Source organism: Balaenoptera ricei, chromosome 16, assembly GCF_028023285.1.
Source record: "Balaenoptera ricei isolate mBalRic1 chromosome 16, mBalRic1.hap2, whole genome shotgun sequence".
NCBI classification, from domain to species: Eukaryota; Metazoa; Chordata; class Mammalia; order Artiodactyla; family Balaenopteridae; genus Balaenoptera; species Balaenoptera ricei.
Window position 1 is genome coordinate 120,911,988 of NC_082654.1, and position 14,086 is coordinate 120,926,073.

General features: G+C 35.0%; 2 protein-coding genes across 9 annotated transcripts in view; one reads left to right on the forward strand and one right to left on the reverse strand.

Annotated features, from left to right (window-relative positions):
• The window catches only part of NRBF2 (nuclear receptor binding factor 2), an 89,913-nt gene extending 88,025 nt beyond the window's left edge, over positions 1 to 1,888 (forward strand). The window contains exon 7 of the transcript XR_009497932.1: positions 1,543 to 1,888. The gene's annotated coding sequence lies outside the window, so the exon portion shown is untranslated. The remainder of the gene's footprint in view (positions 1 to 1,542) is intronic.
• JMJD1C (jumonji domain containing 1C) overlaps positions 1 to 14,086 on the reverse strand; it is a 316,251-nt gene that overhangs the window by 46,168 nt on the left and 255,997 nt on the right. Inside the window, exon 3 of one of the 8 annotated variants that reach the window (XM_059899598.1) lies at positions 101 to 304. The exons of the other annotated variants lie outside the window; for them this stretch is intronic. The gene's annotated coding sequence lies outside the window, so the exon portion shown is untranslated. The remainder of the gene's footprint in view (positions 1 to 100; positions 305 to 14,086) is intronic. 8 annotated transcript variants of the gene reach the window in all.

Below are 14,086 nucleotides of genomic sequence, written 5' to 3' on the forward strand. Positions count from 1 at the left end.
TCAAATTCAGTTCTACTCAAACTCATCTGACCAGTAACTTCACTGCTAAAAGTTTTATTTTTTCAAGCCAGTGTCAAAGCATCCAGGCAATTTAAATTACATTATTGATGGTATTATCCTCATAACAGGGTGGATCTAGACACAGAAACAACCGGTTCTCTCTCCTTGGAGATGTGAATCACACAGTCACATGGTTTCCCACAATCTGTTGGTCCCCCGCTGGACTCTCTGACATTCTGTTCTCTCTCAAAGCACCTCTGCTGCTCCTGCATTTGAGATCAGCGGCAGGAGCCCTAGAGTAGAGCTGGGAAGAACAACAAAGCAGCACTGTCAATTTGGCGGCCCTTTTAAAAGTGGACTAGCAGATCATGGAAACCAGTGAACAGAAAGGAGCTACATGAAGGCAATTTTATCTGGTGAATAAAAATAATTTGGCAATACAGAACAGCCAAAGAGCGGATGAAGAGTACAAAGAATCCCTAAATCAAGCAGGTCATACTTCATTCTTTTCTAAAGTTTATCCAAGTAAAGTAAAGCACTTTCCTTCTCATCTCATCACTGCTTTAAGGAACTACTCTCTATTCTTGGAATAATATTGCGGTAAACACTCTATTTCGTTTATACTTAAGTGAACACTAACAAACAGAAGTAAAGGCCTTTAAACTTATCAACTATGTTCTCCTTGTAAAATATAAAGAAATGCTGCTTTATAGTAGAAGGAAATACTAGAGTGGAAAAGTTGTTAGCAGGAGTGGAAAAAGTAGTTAAAATCTGTCATTTTGGGCAGGGGGCGGGGGGGGGGGGGGGGGGGAGGCAGGAAAGGCCCATGCATACATGCCTTCCTTTTTGTAAAGAAACTTCCTAGCAATCCCTTTTCTCCACTTTAATAATACACTGCACACTTAATCTCATTATTTGAGTAACAGAAAATACATGGTCAGACTCTAACCCTCTTGATGCACACCAGGTGACAGTCTAGTCTATGACAGACAAAACACAGGAAACTTTCTATTTCCCAAGGAAAACCATTACCATTTCCAGACAGTTCTGACAGATGCCAAGTTGTTTTAAAATCTTTCTCACTTTAACTTCCATACACAGGTCCAAGCTTAACTCCTTGGAGTCAAACACAAGCCTAATCACTTTCCTAACCTGACAGTCCTTCAAACATTTGAATTCTGGTTTTATGTTTCCACAACCTGAGTCTTCTCTAGTCTCAACACCCACCTTTATCACAGTTGTTCTTCTTACTCTTATTCTAGACATTTAACTGGCTCAAAGAAGATGGGTACTTGTCTAGAAAAGTACAATATACAATCACATGGGTGTCACAAGCTTACTTAGATCAAATTTACTATAGTGTATTGCTCCCAAGCCTTTATATTCGGGGTGGGCGTGGGGAGGAGTAAAAGCAGCACTGCCAATACGTTGTAGACAAGTACAAGTATGATTTATAAAACCAGTTCCCTGTATTGAAATTTTATAACTAAAGCTATTGAGATGTAAAATTTGCTCAACATTTATATTTTATTTATTCAACAGGTTAAAATAATGAGCTACATTTCCAAGATCATTAGACAACAAGTATCTTCTCACCAATGACCCGCTCATTTCTAGGGAAAAAAAGCATACCATTGGGCTTCCCTGGTGGCGCAGTGGTTGGGGGTCTGCCTGCCAATGCGGGGGACACGGGTTCGAGCCCTGGTCTGGGAGGATCCCGCATGCCGCGGAGCAGCTGGGCCCGTGAGCCACGATTGCTGAGCCTGAGCGTCTGGAGCCTGTGCTCCGCAACAAGAGAGGCCGCGATAGTGAGAGGCCCGCGCACCGCGATGAGGAGTGGCCCTCGCTGGCCGCAACTGGAGAAAGCCCTCGCACAGAAACGAAGATCCAACACAGCCATAAATAAATAAATAAATAAATAAATAAATAAATAAATTTAAATTAAAAAAAAAAAGCATACCATTAAAAGCTGATAATATCAGTCTACTCACTGAAATAACCTTACATAAGTTCAAATTTCTATGTATCAATTTCCTCATCTATACAGCAGGGTTAATAATATCTCTTTTCATATTAATGAGTATGTTTTTATAATAAGATTTTTAAAAATTTACAGAAACTAGTCTTCTTAACACATTCAATTCTAAATTAACCATGGTACTAAATGACATGCATTACACGAAATTAATTAAAACCCATGAAAATTATCCCAATACAATGCCTGATTATGATAATCATATTGTTGCTGAAGTCTTCCTCTACATATAGTGCTTCGTAAGTTAGATGTATTTCTGCTGAGTTGTGGTCATCATTCCCATGTTAAAGAGGCTCACAAAAGGCTAAACGATCAAATCTTGTAAGAGTTGTTAGCAAGTAGCCAAATGAGGTTTTTTCCCCTATTTATTTACCTGAATAATGTTGTGAAAGTGTACAAAATCAGATACAAGGCTATAAGGCAGACTCACAGAGAAGAGCATCTGTTAATTAAAAACTAGTTATGAATGCTTACTATCTTTCACAGAATGCAACTAACAAACAACTTAAACTATGCCTTGAGCTTGTATGAGATTAAAAACAATTTATCTGCACCGTACTTTTCATTAACTGTAGTATAATCACCCCCAATTTCATATTGTATAACTAAAATTATATGTATTCATTAATCCCCCCCCAAATCACTCATGTAGTGAAGGAATAAGCACTCTCCGTGAATCTTCTCTTCTCCATAAACTCCATCCAATGTATTAATTACACTGCTAGTTATAACCTCCAGCAAATCACTAAATGGGGAAAAAATCAGTTCAGCAAGATCTGTTGTACGAGAAACATAGAAAACATGGAAAAGTGCTAAAGAATGCCTTAAGTGAAGTTCTGGACTATATTTATTGTTCACTTGTGTGCTGTGCTTTTCCTCCTTTTGCAAAGACAAAGATTAGCTTTAATTGAACATTAGTGGCACCTTAATGTAAATAATAATAAAGAAAATTAGCTAACATGATTGTGCATTTACTATGACAGATATCACTTTGGGTGCTTTCCGTACTATCAATTTTTGTAAAGCTGAGATTATTATACCCCTTTTACATGCTATACACAGAGAGGTCCATGGTTAAAGTCAGGATGTGATGGAGAGACCTAGCATTTGAATCTAGTTCTGCGACTCTAACGCTCAGTCTCTTTTCATCTATTCTCTGCTTCTCTTGAACTAGTACAATGAAGAGGCATAAATAATAGACTATTTACTGTCATTGCCTTTCAAAATTTGACACATTTCTTTACGTTATATGGAAAAGGTGAAAGGTAACATTATCTTAAGTCAGAATGGGTCAAAAGACATTAACATTAGGTGGAAGTTATCGTTCTACAACCTCACATTGGCTATGTGAAATTCCGCATATCAAAATAGTCTAACACTCATCAAACAGAAAAGACTTAGGATGTTAAACTCATGCAATCTTATAATCAGAAAGCATAAAAGAGAAGACAAATTACTTTGGCAACGTGACTTAGTCATGACCTACAAATTCCCAAATGCTGTGTTTCTAGGTTAAACACCACCCTGAATTAAAAACTGATCATCTCATCATCTGAGATGATCAAAATACAGACTCTTTCTCGTATGTACAGAAGCATATGATGAAATCAAAAAGCAGCATTCCTCAAAATATCAATATAAAAGTTAAAATCAGGTTGGAATCTGTACTGTGACAGTAAGATTACTGTATTAACCTAATTTTCAAGCGATTCTCTACTTCATCCCAGTTCAAAGGGAAACAGTAACAAGTACAATAACATAAAAAATAAGATCTTAGTACTAAAATATTCAGATGTGCCTGACTAGGTTTAATAAATAGCAATATTATTACAGCGCTCAAAGTGTATGTAACACATTTTCTAAGATAATAAAGAACAATTTGTCTTACCATAATCAAGTGCTCCTTACTATTTCAACAAATATTTTCTTTGTTACACATCCTCCGGATTTACATACTGACTGACTGAAGAGCCAGCAGAGGCATGAAATAGGTAATAATATACCAGTTGTTAGTTTCTATCAAGATGACTGAGTTGAGTGGCTTAATAATTTTAAGAGATTTGCTCTAAAGTCTTAACTGATGACTTTTATTTTAGGATACAAGAAATATAAAACTGGAGCAGTTTCTCTCCCTTTGGACAATATCTGATGGAGAATGACCTAATGCCTGCTTTCAAACTGATACTGAGTATGTCTTAGAATTTTTTTCCTCCTGCAATAAAGCCCTTGACCTCTGTGGTGACAATTTAAATGCAATTATATTACATAAACCCCCCTATAAAAATCACAGTTGATTGTATTTTTATAAGAGTTATCATAAAAGAAACTATCTGTATCTTGAAATGTCAGGTTGGGTGACTGAACATGCTTTGCCACACCACTCTGGCACAGTCATAATTTAAATTCATGCTTCAGCAAAACTACAAATGACTGCCTGTCCTTAAATCCCTGGGGTTGCTAGCCAACAGTGAAAAACATGAATGTTAGGTCCATATAGGTCAAGAGTGACGCCAATTGCTATCATGCCAATTCTTGTATAACTTATAAAAGAACCCACTTTATTAATAAGGCTTTACTAAGATAGGAAACTTATTAAGTCTGAGAGTTACCACAGAGGTCTTCAAAAAGCACAGTTGTCTAAACAATCTGCAGTTTAATTAAATGCAGCTACCACTGAGGGCTTCCATATATTTTCAAGATTTAAAGCAAGAGTTGGCAAACTTTTCCTCTAAAAGGCCGAAGAGTAAAAACATTAGGCTTTGCAGGTCATAACATCTCTGTCACAACGGCTCAACTCTGCTACTGTAGTGCCAAAAGCAGCCAAATAATACCATAAACAATATATAAATGAATGGGCATGGTTGTGTTCCAATAAAGTTTGTTTTTAGCATTATATGAAATCTGAATTTCACAGATTGTTTAGGTGTCATGACATTATTCTTCTTTTGAGTTTTTTTCAACTGTTTAAAAATGTAAAAGGCCTTATAAAAAATGGGAGGCGGGTTTGATTTGGCCTGTGGTCACTGCCTACCCATGATTTGAAAGAACAAATAAAATACCAGTACAAAGCAAGATCAAAACCTTCTAATCAGTGCAATGCAATTCACTGGCAAATTGACTGCAAACTCTATTTCCATAAACGGCTGCATATTCATAAGCATAGGAAAATACATCAATTACCAAATCTTTTCCATTATTAGAGAAAAAAATATTTTAAGATAAATCATTTTTTAAGGCTTTCACAGGCTTTCATTTTTTAAGGCTTTTCATCAATTTCCCTGATACATTCTTGTACCATGTTTAGCTCTCCAAATATAATGACTTGATTTTAGTGTAGAAAAATTACCCACTTTGAAAGATAAGATTTACTCCTTTGGGTCAATGAGAATTATACTCATATACAGAGGTTGGTACTATCCACTTCTCTGGACTCCATAGTAGGATAAAAATAGGAACATGCATTGAAAAAGAAATTTTCTAAAGACAATGTTCCAGCATTAATCCTATGGTTCTTATATCTGAAGTTAAGACTGAAAACTGAGTGTTTTCTCCATGATAAGGTAATTTAACATAATCTCATTTATACTATATAGCTCCTAAGGAAAACAGATATTCATTTAAAAAGCAAACAAACAAAACAAACAAACAAACAAAAAACAGGGGAGGGGAGGATCCAAACAGGGAGACAAATACAGAGTAATTTCTTTGCTTCTCTACTTCCTCCAAGGGCTGACCTTGTGACACTCTGAAAAAGAAACCGATTAGTGTTGAAGAGGAAGAAAACGCACCACCACATCCTGCCACAAAATTGTCTCCAAATATTACTGGGAGAAATGATCAATATATTTCAAATATTTTACCTGATATTCTCTATTACATAAGATTAATGCTATGTTGTCTCTAAATGTTCCTAACATAATCCTAAATCTTGTACTGTCAATTTTGGTGACTTGATTCTTCACAACACATTATACAATAAAACCTAAAAATTTCCAGATTTTTCATTATTGCTAACATTTTAAGTTTTAGGTAGAATTTTAAATTATTATAATTTATTTAGGATCTGATTCCCTGTATATAAACCAAACATCAATATTTTAGAGTTAAGAGTACTGGACACTTTTATATTTATCCACACTAAACTAAAACTCTGGAGGAAAAAAAAAGCTCGGTCTCACCAGTCTTCAAGAACCACCAAATTTAAATGTATTCCAGTTTTTCTGTTAATCAGATTGGAAAAGTTAGAAAATTTATGACATCATTCATGGGAGAGGAAAAAACCTTTTCTGAAAGGCAGTTTGACTATACATCCTATTCCTTTAAACAATGAATGTTTCTGCAACTCATTTTAGCTCACAAGAACTTGTAGAAAATATGTGAATGATATCAGTGTAACACAGAAATACTGTTGGTTCATATACCATTTATTTATTTTTGCACTACCTAGTATGAGCAGCTGAATACTAAGTATAAAAATAAAGCTGAACACAGCACTAGACATGATAGCCACCCATTCCACTTTATTCTTTGTTTAGTGTAACTGCATGCTGACTTAGAAGTTCATATTGATTAGACTGCCCCAATTTTCATTTATTTTGCTTTTGACTCCATAATCTAGCAATCTCAAGTCTTCCTTACATATTAATATGAAGCAAACGCCCTCCTTCCTCTTAAAGATAAAGTACTATATTTGCCTAACTTTATTTATTAGAAATGTCTTTTTAAAGTCTACTATTTTTATAGGATTATTACTGTTTGTGGTAGTACTCTCATTAAAATTTTGCATAAGCTTTGAACAATCTACTCCAAAGCTATTTTTCTCAAAATCTTTCTCATTGTACATTAGGTTTTTCATAGTTTTAATATCTTAAAATACATACTCTTCTACTCAACATTGAACTTTTGAGTAATCTAAGGAAATAAATGAATAACAAAACAAATTAATGCATGTACAAGAAAGGTCTCTCTGTTTTAAAATAGAAAAAAGTTTTTTTAGTTGATCATATACTCATACAATAGACTACAACAGTAGGTAAAATGATTATGTAAGCACAAATTTAGTGACACAGAAAGGAGCTAATGACACAGAAACAGAAAAGATTAATTTTAAAACTTCTCCACATATGTAATCTTTTTAAAGACAAACATATGACAATTTTGTACATAATTAAAAGCAATAGATAATTAAGTCCTGTGTATATATAATTTCATAATTCCTGGTTGATTTTGGTTAATTCAGATGAGTGGTATCCTCCCGTTTCAACATAGCTTAAATATATCCTAAATTGACTGTATATGATTAATGAAACGAATCTATTTTCAGCCTTTAAAAAGTATCCATTTAATAAGCATATTTACTTGACAGTGTAAACAAAAAAACTTAAACTTTAATCGACAGAAGAGGTTAACACTTCACAAATGTTAACCTCATCTAATCCTAACAAACCCTTTGCTAGTCTGATATTATTCTCTCCATGTTATAGATGAAGAAACATTCAAAGATTAAGTAATTTGACCCCAAATCACATGGCTGGAAGGTAAATTAGCAAGGGTCTGCATAATGTCAAAGCCCTTCCCACAAAACCTTTTTCCAACCCATGCACTGGCAGAATTAAAATCTGAATACTCTCTACTGGGTTTTCAATATTTTACTTATGATATTAGTGACATGACCACAGAAAGTGAAAGGAAACCCAATTAACCAAATTATTTTATTGTTAAATATAGAAAATGATGTTTGCTAAGATAAAGTCAGTTCACAGGAATATAATATTCCAAAATTTGGAATGGATATCATAAACAACAAAAACTCTATAATTTATCAGATATAAGTAACTTATCAGATCTCAGATGGGATTTTGGAATGGGATATACTATATTAACATAAACATCCTATTACATCAATTCATAAGAAAGCGACTACTTATGTTGCATTATTTTTATTTGTTCAGTTATACCAAGGTTAAAGAAAAAGCTAACTAGATTACTTTTACTATATTAATTAAAAACAACAACCATTTGGGTTTCTCTGCTAATTTCCCAACTGAATGAAAATGACCTTTTAAAAATATTCTCCTGAATACACTTAATGCAGACTTGTAATATTTCTGCATTTTAAACTACAACTTGCTAAGTGTCCTTGCCTCTCAGAATTACCACAGAGCAAAAATCAGAACAACAATTAAGTAAAACTTTTAAAACCACTTGAAGGGAAATGTGTTTCCTTCTAAAGCCACATGTTAATATTCTTCGTGGTATCTTTAATAATAGTTTTGAACTTTTCATGGCAGTTCAAAAGTCTGGAAGGCAATTTTTCTTTCAAGCTATTTAAAAGCATGGTTTTTACACAGTTGAGTCATCATGAGTTCAACCTATTGAGTCACCTGCTTACAGCATCTGCCAACCACAATTTACTAACTGCAGTTTCCTCAAACTTACAAACTGAACAAACTCAGGAAGGCCTGGGAACTGTTAATGTTTTCCAAAAGAGCAACTGAAAATATTCTTTCAGAACAGCCCAAGTTTAAGAAAATAAAACAACAAAAAAGCAACTTCCTTCCTCTTGATGAGCCCTCCACCTATGGCAGTCTCACCCTACCTTGTGAAGAGGGAGAGAAGGAGCTCAACCTAAGAAGGAAATAAAATTATATGCTTGTATAATATTTTTTTGGAAAGTAATCTACTAAAAGTAATTCCTAGTCAACGACTATTCTGATCATACAGAGTGAACATTTATTTTTAAAATATAAAATGCAAAAGATATAATTTCAAAATTAATACCATGCCATACACGTTCTGGGGCTGATTTTCACTATTTCCAATATACTGCTATGGAAATGATAAACCTATAAACTTGAGAACTATAATACCATACTTTTCTCACAAAGAATTAATACAATCTAGTCCAAGTTGAAATAATCAGCAAGTCCTGTAACTTGACAGACTTGGATCTTCCAAGTGACTTAGTCTTTTATCATATGACCCCAAGTTAAGTATCTGTTCCTCTCATTGAGTCTAGAGCAAATGCAAATACATGACAAATGTGTTAAGTTATTCAGAGAAAAGGAGGGAGTTAAAACTACAACTCAAAAGTATCAAAATACAAGAACATCTTAATTACCTAGGGCTGTTAAGGAAGATAGTATGCATAATGTACTTTACCAAGATTTCCAATCACTGCTTTGCTATTCCTAAAAGGGTAAGTTTAACTTACTTAGAAAATCTAATTAGAAAAAAAGAGAACATATACTGAATGAGACATGCCAAATGCTTATTACAGTTTAAATCCAAAAGAGGGCAAGTTTTTTAAAATAACTTACAGAAATAAGAAAACTTATCAAAATCCTACTAATTCTGAAAATATTTCTAGAGTTCCTTCATTAAAGAACATATTAAACACAATTGTAGCTTTTTGTCAATACTCACAGGTATCATTATTGATTACTATGTTATGATATAGTCATAATTATCGATTGATATAAAGGATTACTGCCTCTACACCAAACCGCCCCAGAAAGACAAAATTTGAGTTGTAACTACCTTTTAGTTTCTTTTGTAACCTCTTGTGCTATCAAGCTCCCAATCTACCATCATCATACTTTTTAAAATTCTGATTTTGACCTTTCATTTGCTATGGTAGAGGAAACCAGATTAGATAATTTGTTGGAATTATGTTTGAAACAGTCTGTAAGTGTGGGACTAAGAGCTGCTCCTTTGAGTTAAACATATTAGAAATATATTTCATTCAACAAGATTTTTGAATACCAAGTATAAAATTACTATGCTAGGAGACTGGCAATACATATAAGAGTTTCTGCCCTTGAGGATCTTATAGCCTGTAGGAACAGGGACTAATACACAAATCACTGCAATACAGATTAAACAGAGTTTTACATATAATACAGAGGTGAGAAAAAGAAGGTGGGGAAAGATAATCTAGTTAGGTATATCAGGAAAGGTATCACAGAAAAGGATATCTGAGTTGGGACTTGAGGAAATCATGGGTACCTAGATTCTTGAGTTGAAACTTCAAAAACTCAAGGGCACCTACCAGGCTATGGTAGAGCAGAAAAGAAGGGCTTTTAAGACAGGGTGAAATGCATGTGCAGACACAGACATAGATGGATGGAACGGTATGGCCTATGTGGAGAACTCTAAGTACAATGACATAGATTGAATGAGGACAAGGGAGTAGGTGAGCAGAAAGACCCTACTTAGAGAGCTCTCTAATAGTCTAGCCAAATGAGGATGGAAGCTTTACAATACAGATGAGGAGGATGGGATGGACATATGCAACGTTAAGGTATTTTTGGAGGTCAGCAAGGGCAAGAGAGGAACCTAAAACACTCCCGGATGTTGATTTGAGTAACAAAACGGGGTAGATACAGTTACACCATTAGCCAGGATACAGAATGATTAGGAAGAAAGACAAGGTTTGAGTGCTGAAACTGTAACACAGTCGGCAGTAGAAAATACGGGTTTCACCTTCTCAATGACATCCACAGGGACCACAATACTCTAGCCTGCCTCTCCCTTCTCCATGCCTAATTGCTCTTACTTTGCTTTACTTTTCCTTTTGGCCTAGCAGTAATTAAACCATCTATCATACTGTACCACTTACTTATTACTATATTTATTATCTACTGTGCCTCTTCTAGAATTTAAGCTCCAAGGGGACACGAATTTTCGTCTAAACAATGCCAGGCACATAGAAGATGCTAAATAAAGATGTTAAATGAATGACAGTGTAGCAAGGAAGTCTGGACTAGAGTTACAGATTCAGAAGACAGGATTTTTAAATGATAGTGAAAGCAACTGGAAATATGACACTGCTTAGGATGAGTAGTGAAAAGAGAAGACACCAAAAATGAAGACTGTGGAAAACCACCCACCATTAAAACTGCAGAAACCTTTTCAGGGAAACCTGAAAAGAGATATCACAGAAGCAGTTAAGAATAAAAGAATATCCAAGACAGTGATCCTCAGTGTTAAATGCAATGGTCCAGTAGGATAGGAATGGGGACTGGAATAATATGTTTGATATTTAAGAGATTATTAGTGATCTTAACAACACTAACATTAGTTTTGTGGAATTGGAACTGAATTTTTAAATTTACTTTTGCTTGGGACTTCCCTGCCAGTCTAATGGTGAAGACTCCACGCTCCCAATGCAGGGGCCACGGGGGTTCGATCCCCCAGGGGGTGGGGAGGAGGGGGGGAGAGAGAGAGAGAGAGGGAAAGAGGGAGAGGAATAAATAAACGAATAAATTAATTAATTAATTTACTTTTGCTTAATTTAAATTTAAATAGCCACATATGACTAGTAGCCACCAATAATGGGCAGCACATTTTCATGGGGTAAAAGTGGAGAAAATAAATAGGACTATTCCAAGATAAGAAATTAAAAGGTAGACGTGACAGAAAGACAAAGTCATAAGAGAGTTAAGGTGGTGGTTAAGAACGACTGAAATAATGTATCACAGGAGAGATATCTTGGCTGGAAATAAAATGAGAGAAAACTAGGAGAATGTAGGAAATTCACCAATTATGTGACCACTGCCAATTATGTGACCACTGGTGAGGTGGTAAGGTCTGTGAATGACATCTATTTTGTGCTGAAGGTTTAAAACACAATCACTTTGAATAGGCTTCTTGAAGCTACACGTATCATGAACTGAGATTTACCCAACCAGACCTATTTATTTTCTGAACTCCTATCATATTTATTCTATTTATCACAAAAATTTTATAGGGTACAAAGTTTTTTCCTACACATTATCTCATAGACAATGGCAACACTATCATGAAACAGGTATTACATAGCTAACTTTAAAGATGAAAAAATAAAAAATTGTTAAGTGCTTATATGCCTTGCTTAATATTTCAGACAGTAAGCAGCAGAGTTGGGATCTGAGTCCAAGTTGGCCTGTTCTACTACCAAATTCTGATATTTTAATAGATGTAAATTTTTGCCTCCCTTCAAAGAGCCAAAATTCCCTAAGAATATAAATTTTACATATGTGTACTTACGTATATGACTAGATATCTTAAAACAGAATCTCAATAAATTTGGCAACTTATTCTTTAAACTGTTGTGTGCTGATTTTCATTCTTCTCTCTATATTTTTTCATTTGATTAATTTGTAAACTATTTTTGATTTTAATAATATTTGCACTAATCAGACACTGTTAAGTCCTTAGAGTTTGGGGCAAAAGGCAGAGCTACCAAGCTGTGCCATCATTCAAACTGAACTCATAAAAAATTTAAGTACAAAGGTGTATTTATACCTATAATGTGGAACAAGACAGAATGGGAAAGAGATACCTTGTAGTGATCAAGATCAATAAAAACTAATTAGTAGTTCAGCCTGCTCCTTTACAGTGCTGGTAGGGAACATCATTAATTAACTACACACCCTTGGCCAGAACAGGGCATCACAATACTTTGCAACATTAACAACATGCCAGTTAGACGTTTCCAACTGATACAAGTGTACCTAACTGATATAACATAAATGCAATAAACTTTAAGAAAATTTCTCAACAATGGGCTTTGTTAGGCGTTGGAATGAATCGTTAATATATGATGGAACTTAATTCCTTGCAAATAGGAGTGAATGTGGGAGAAACAAGATAAAACCTCATCCTTCTGAGGTCCTTCAGATACTGCATTTTTGGAAGACCACATACTGTATAATGTCTTAAAGGCCTTTAAGCTTGAAGACTCTACATGAGGAAGTCTTATATATCCAGGCCTTACTCATCCACATTATACAGAATTTTCTATTTCCCCAAATGGCTACTCTATAAATGGCAGAGGGGAGAAGGGTTATTAACGGGAAACAATAACATGTCATTTCTATGTAGAGTACCTGACTTCCAGGCAAAGAACATCTAGAGAAGCACTGGATAAACACAATTTTTAAATGTCTTATTATTTTACATACTTATAGATTTGCAATATATAGGTATCCCTATGTAAGTATAAATACAATGGAAAGATATTAACCATTTAAAATTAATAATCTTTATCAAATAACTAGGTCTAAAGATCTCCGAGAATGTGTGAGTGATACAAGAATTTGGTCTGGAATGAGACTGAATTGGTAGAGGGTTATGATTAGCCAGGACAAAAACCTCATAGTATCAAGACTCAAGAGGAGGCAGAGCTTTGTAACACTGAGAAAGGAATGATGCTTCTTCACCTTTAGGGTGCTCAAGAGAATCTGGCAGGCCACTGCTTGCTGACCACTTCTAAGTTGACTTGACAAGATTGCTTTGAAGGGTTCCACTTTTCTAGGTGTCTTAATTTATATTCCAATAGCTCTAAATAAAGTGGCGGAGGGCACTGGAACTCTGTGGAGATGGTTTTTCCCATTAACATAATAATAACTAGGAAGAGGTGCTAAAGGCATTTAACTGTTGGAAAGCCAGAAATGCCTACCATCCTACAATTCACTATAAAACAAAGAACCAAATATCAATAGTACCTGTGACCGTTAATTTTACTTATCAATTTGGGTAGACTATGGTGCCCAGTTGTTTGGTCAAACATCAGTCTAGATGTTGCTGTGAAGGTATTTTTCAATCAGAAGACGACTTTGAGTAAAGCAGATTACCCTCCACAGTGTGCATGGGCTTCATTCTATCAGTTGAAGGCCTTAAGAAAAAAGAATGAGGTCCTCCAAAGAGGAAAGCATTCTGCCTTCAGAGTCAACATCAACTCCTGCCAGAATTTCCACTGTGGGTGTGTCCTGTGCATTTCAGAATCCCTAGCCCCCACAAGTGCATGAGTCAATTCCTTAAAACTCCTCCCCCATCCCCTTTCTCTCTACACACATACTTGTATACACACACATACCCTATGGTTTTGTTTCCCTGGAGAATCCTAATACAGTACCCTATTGTGAAACATTATTAGCTTTCCTTATCTCTTTCCCATCTTCTAAACCCTTGCCTTCTAAGAAAAAGTAAAACCAAAAAAAGAGAAACAGGCAAATTGCTGGTATTACTACATCAGTTGATTCCACAGTACAGAACACTATAAACATA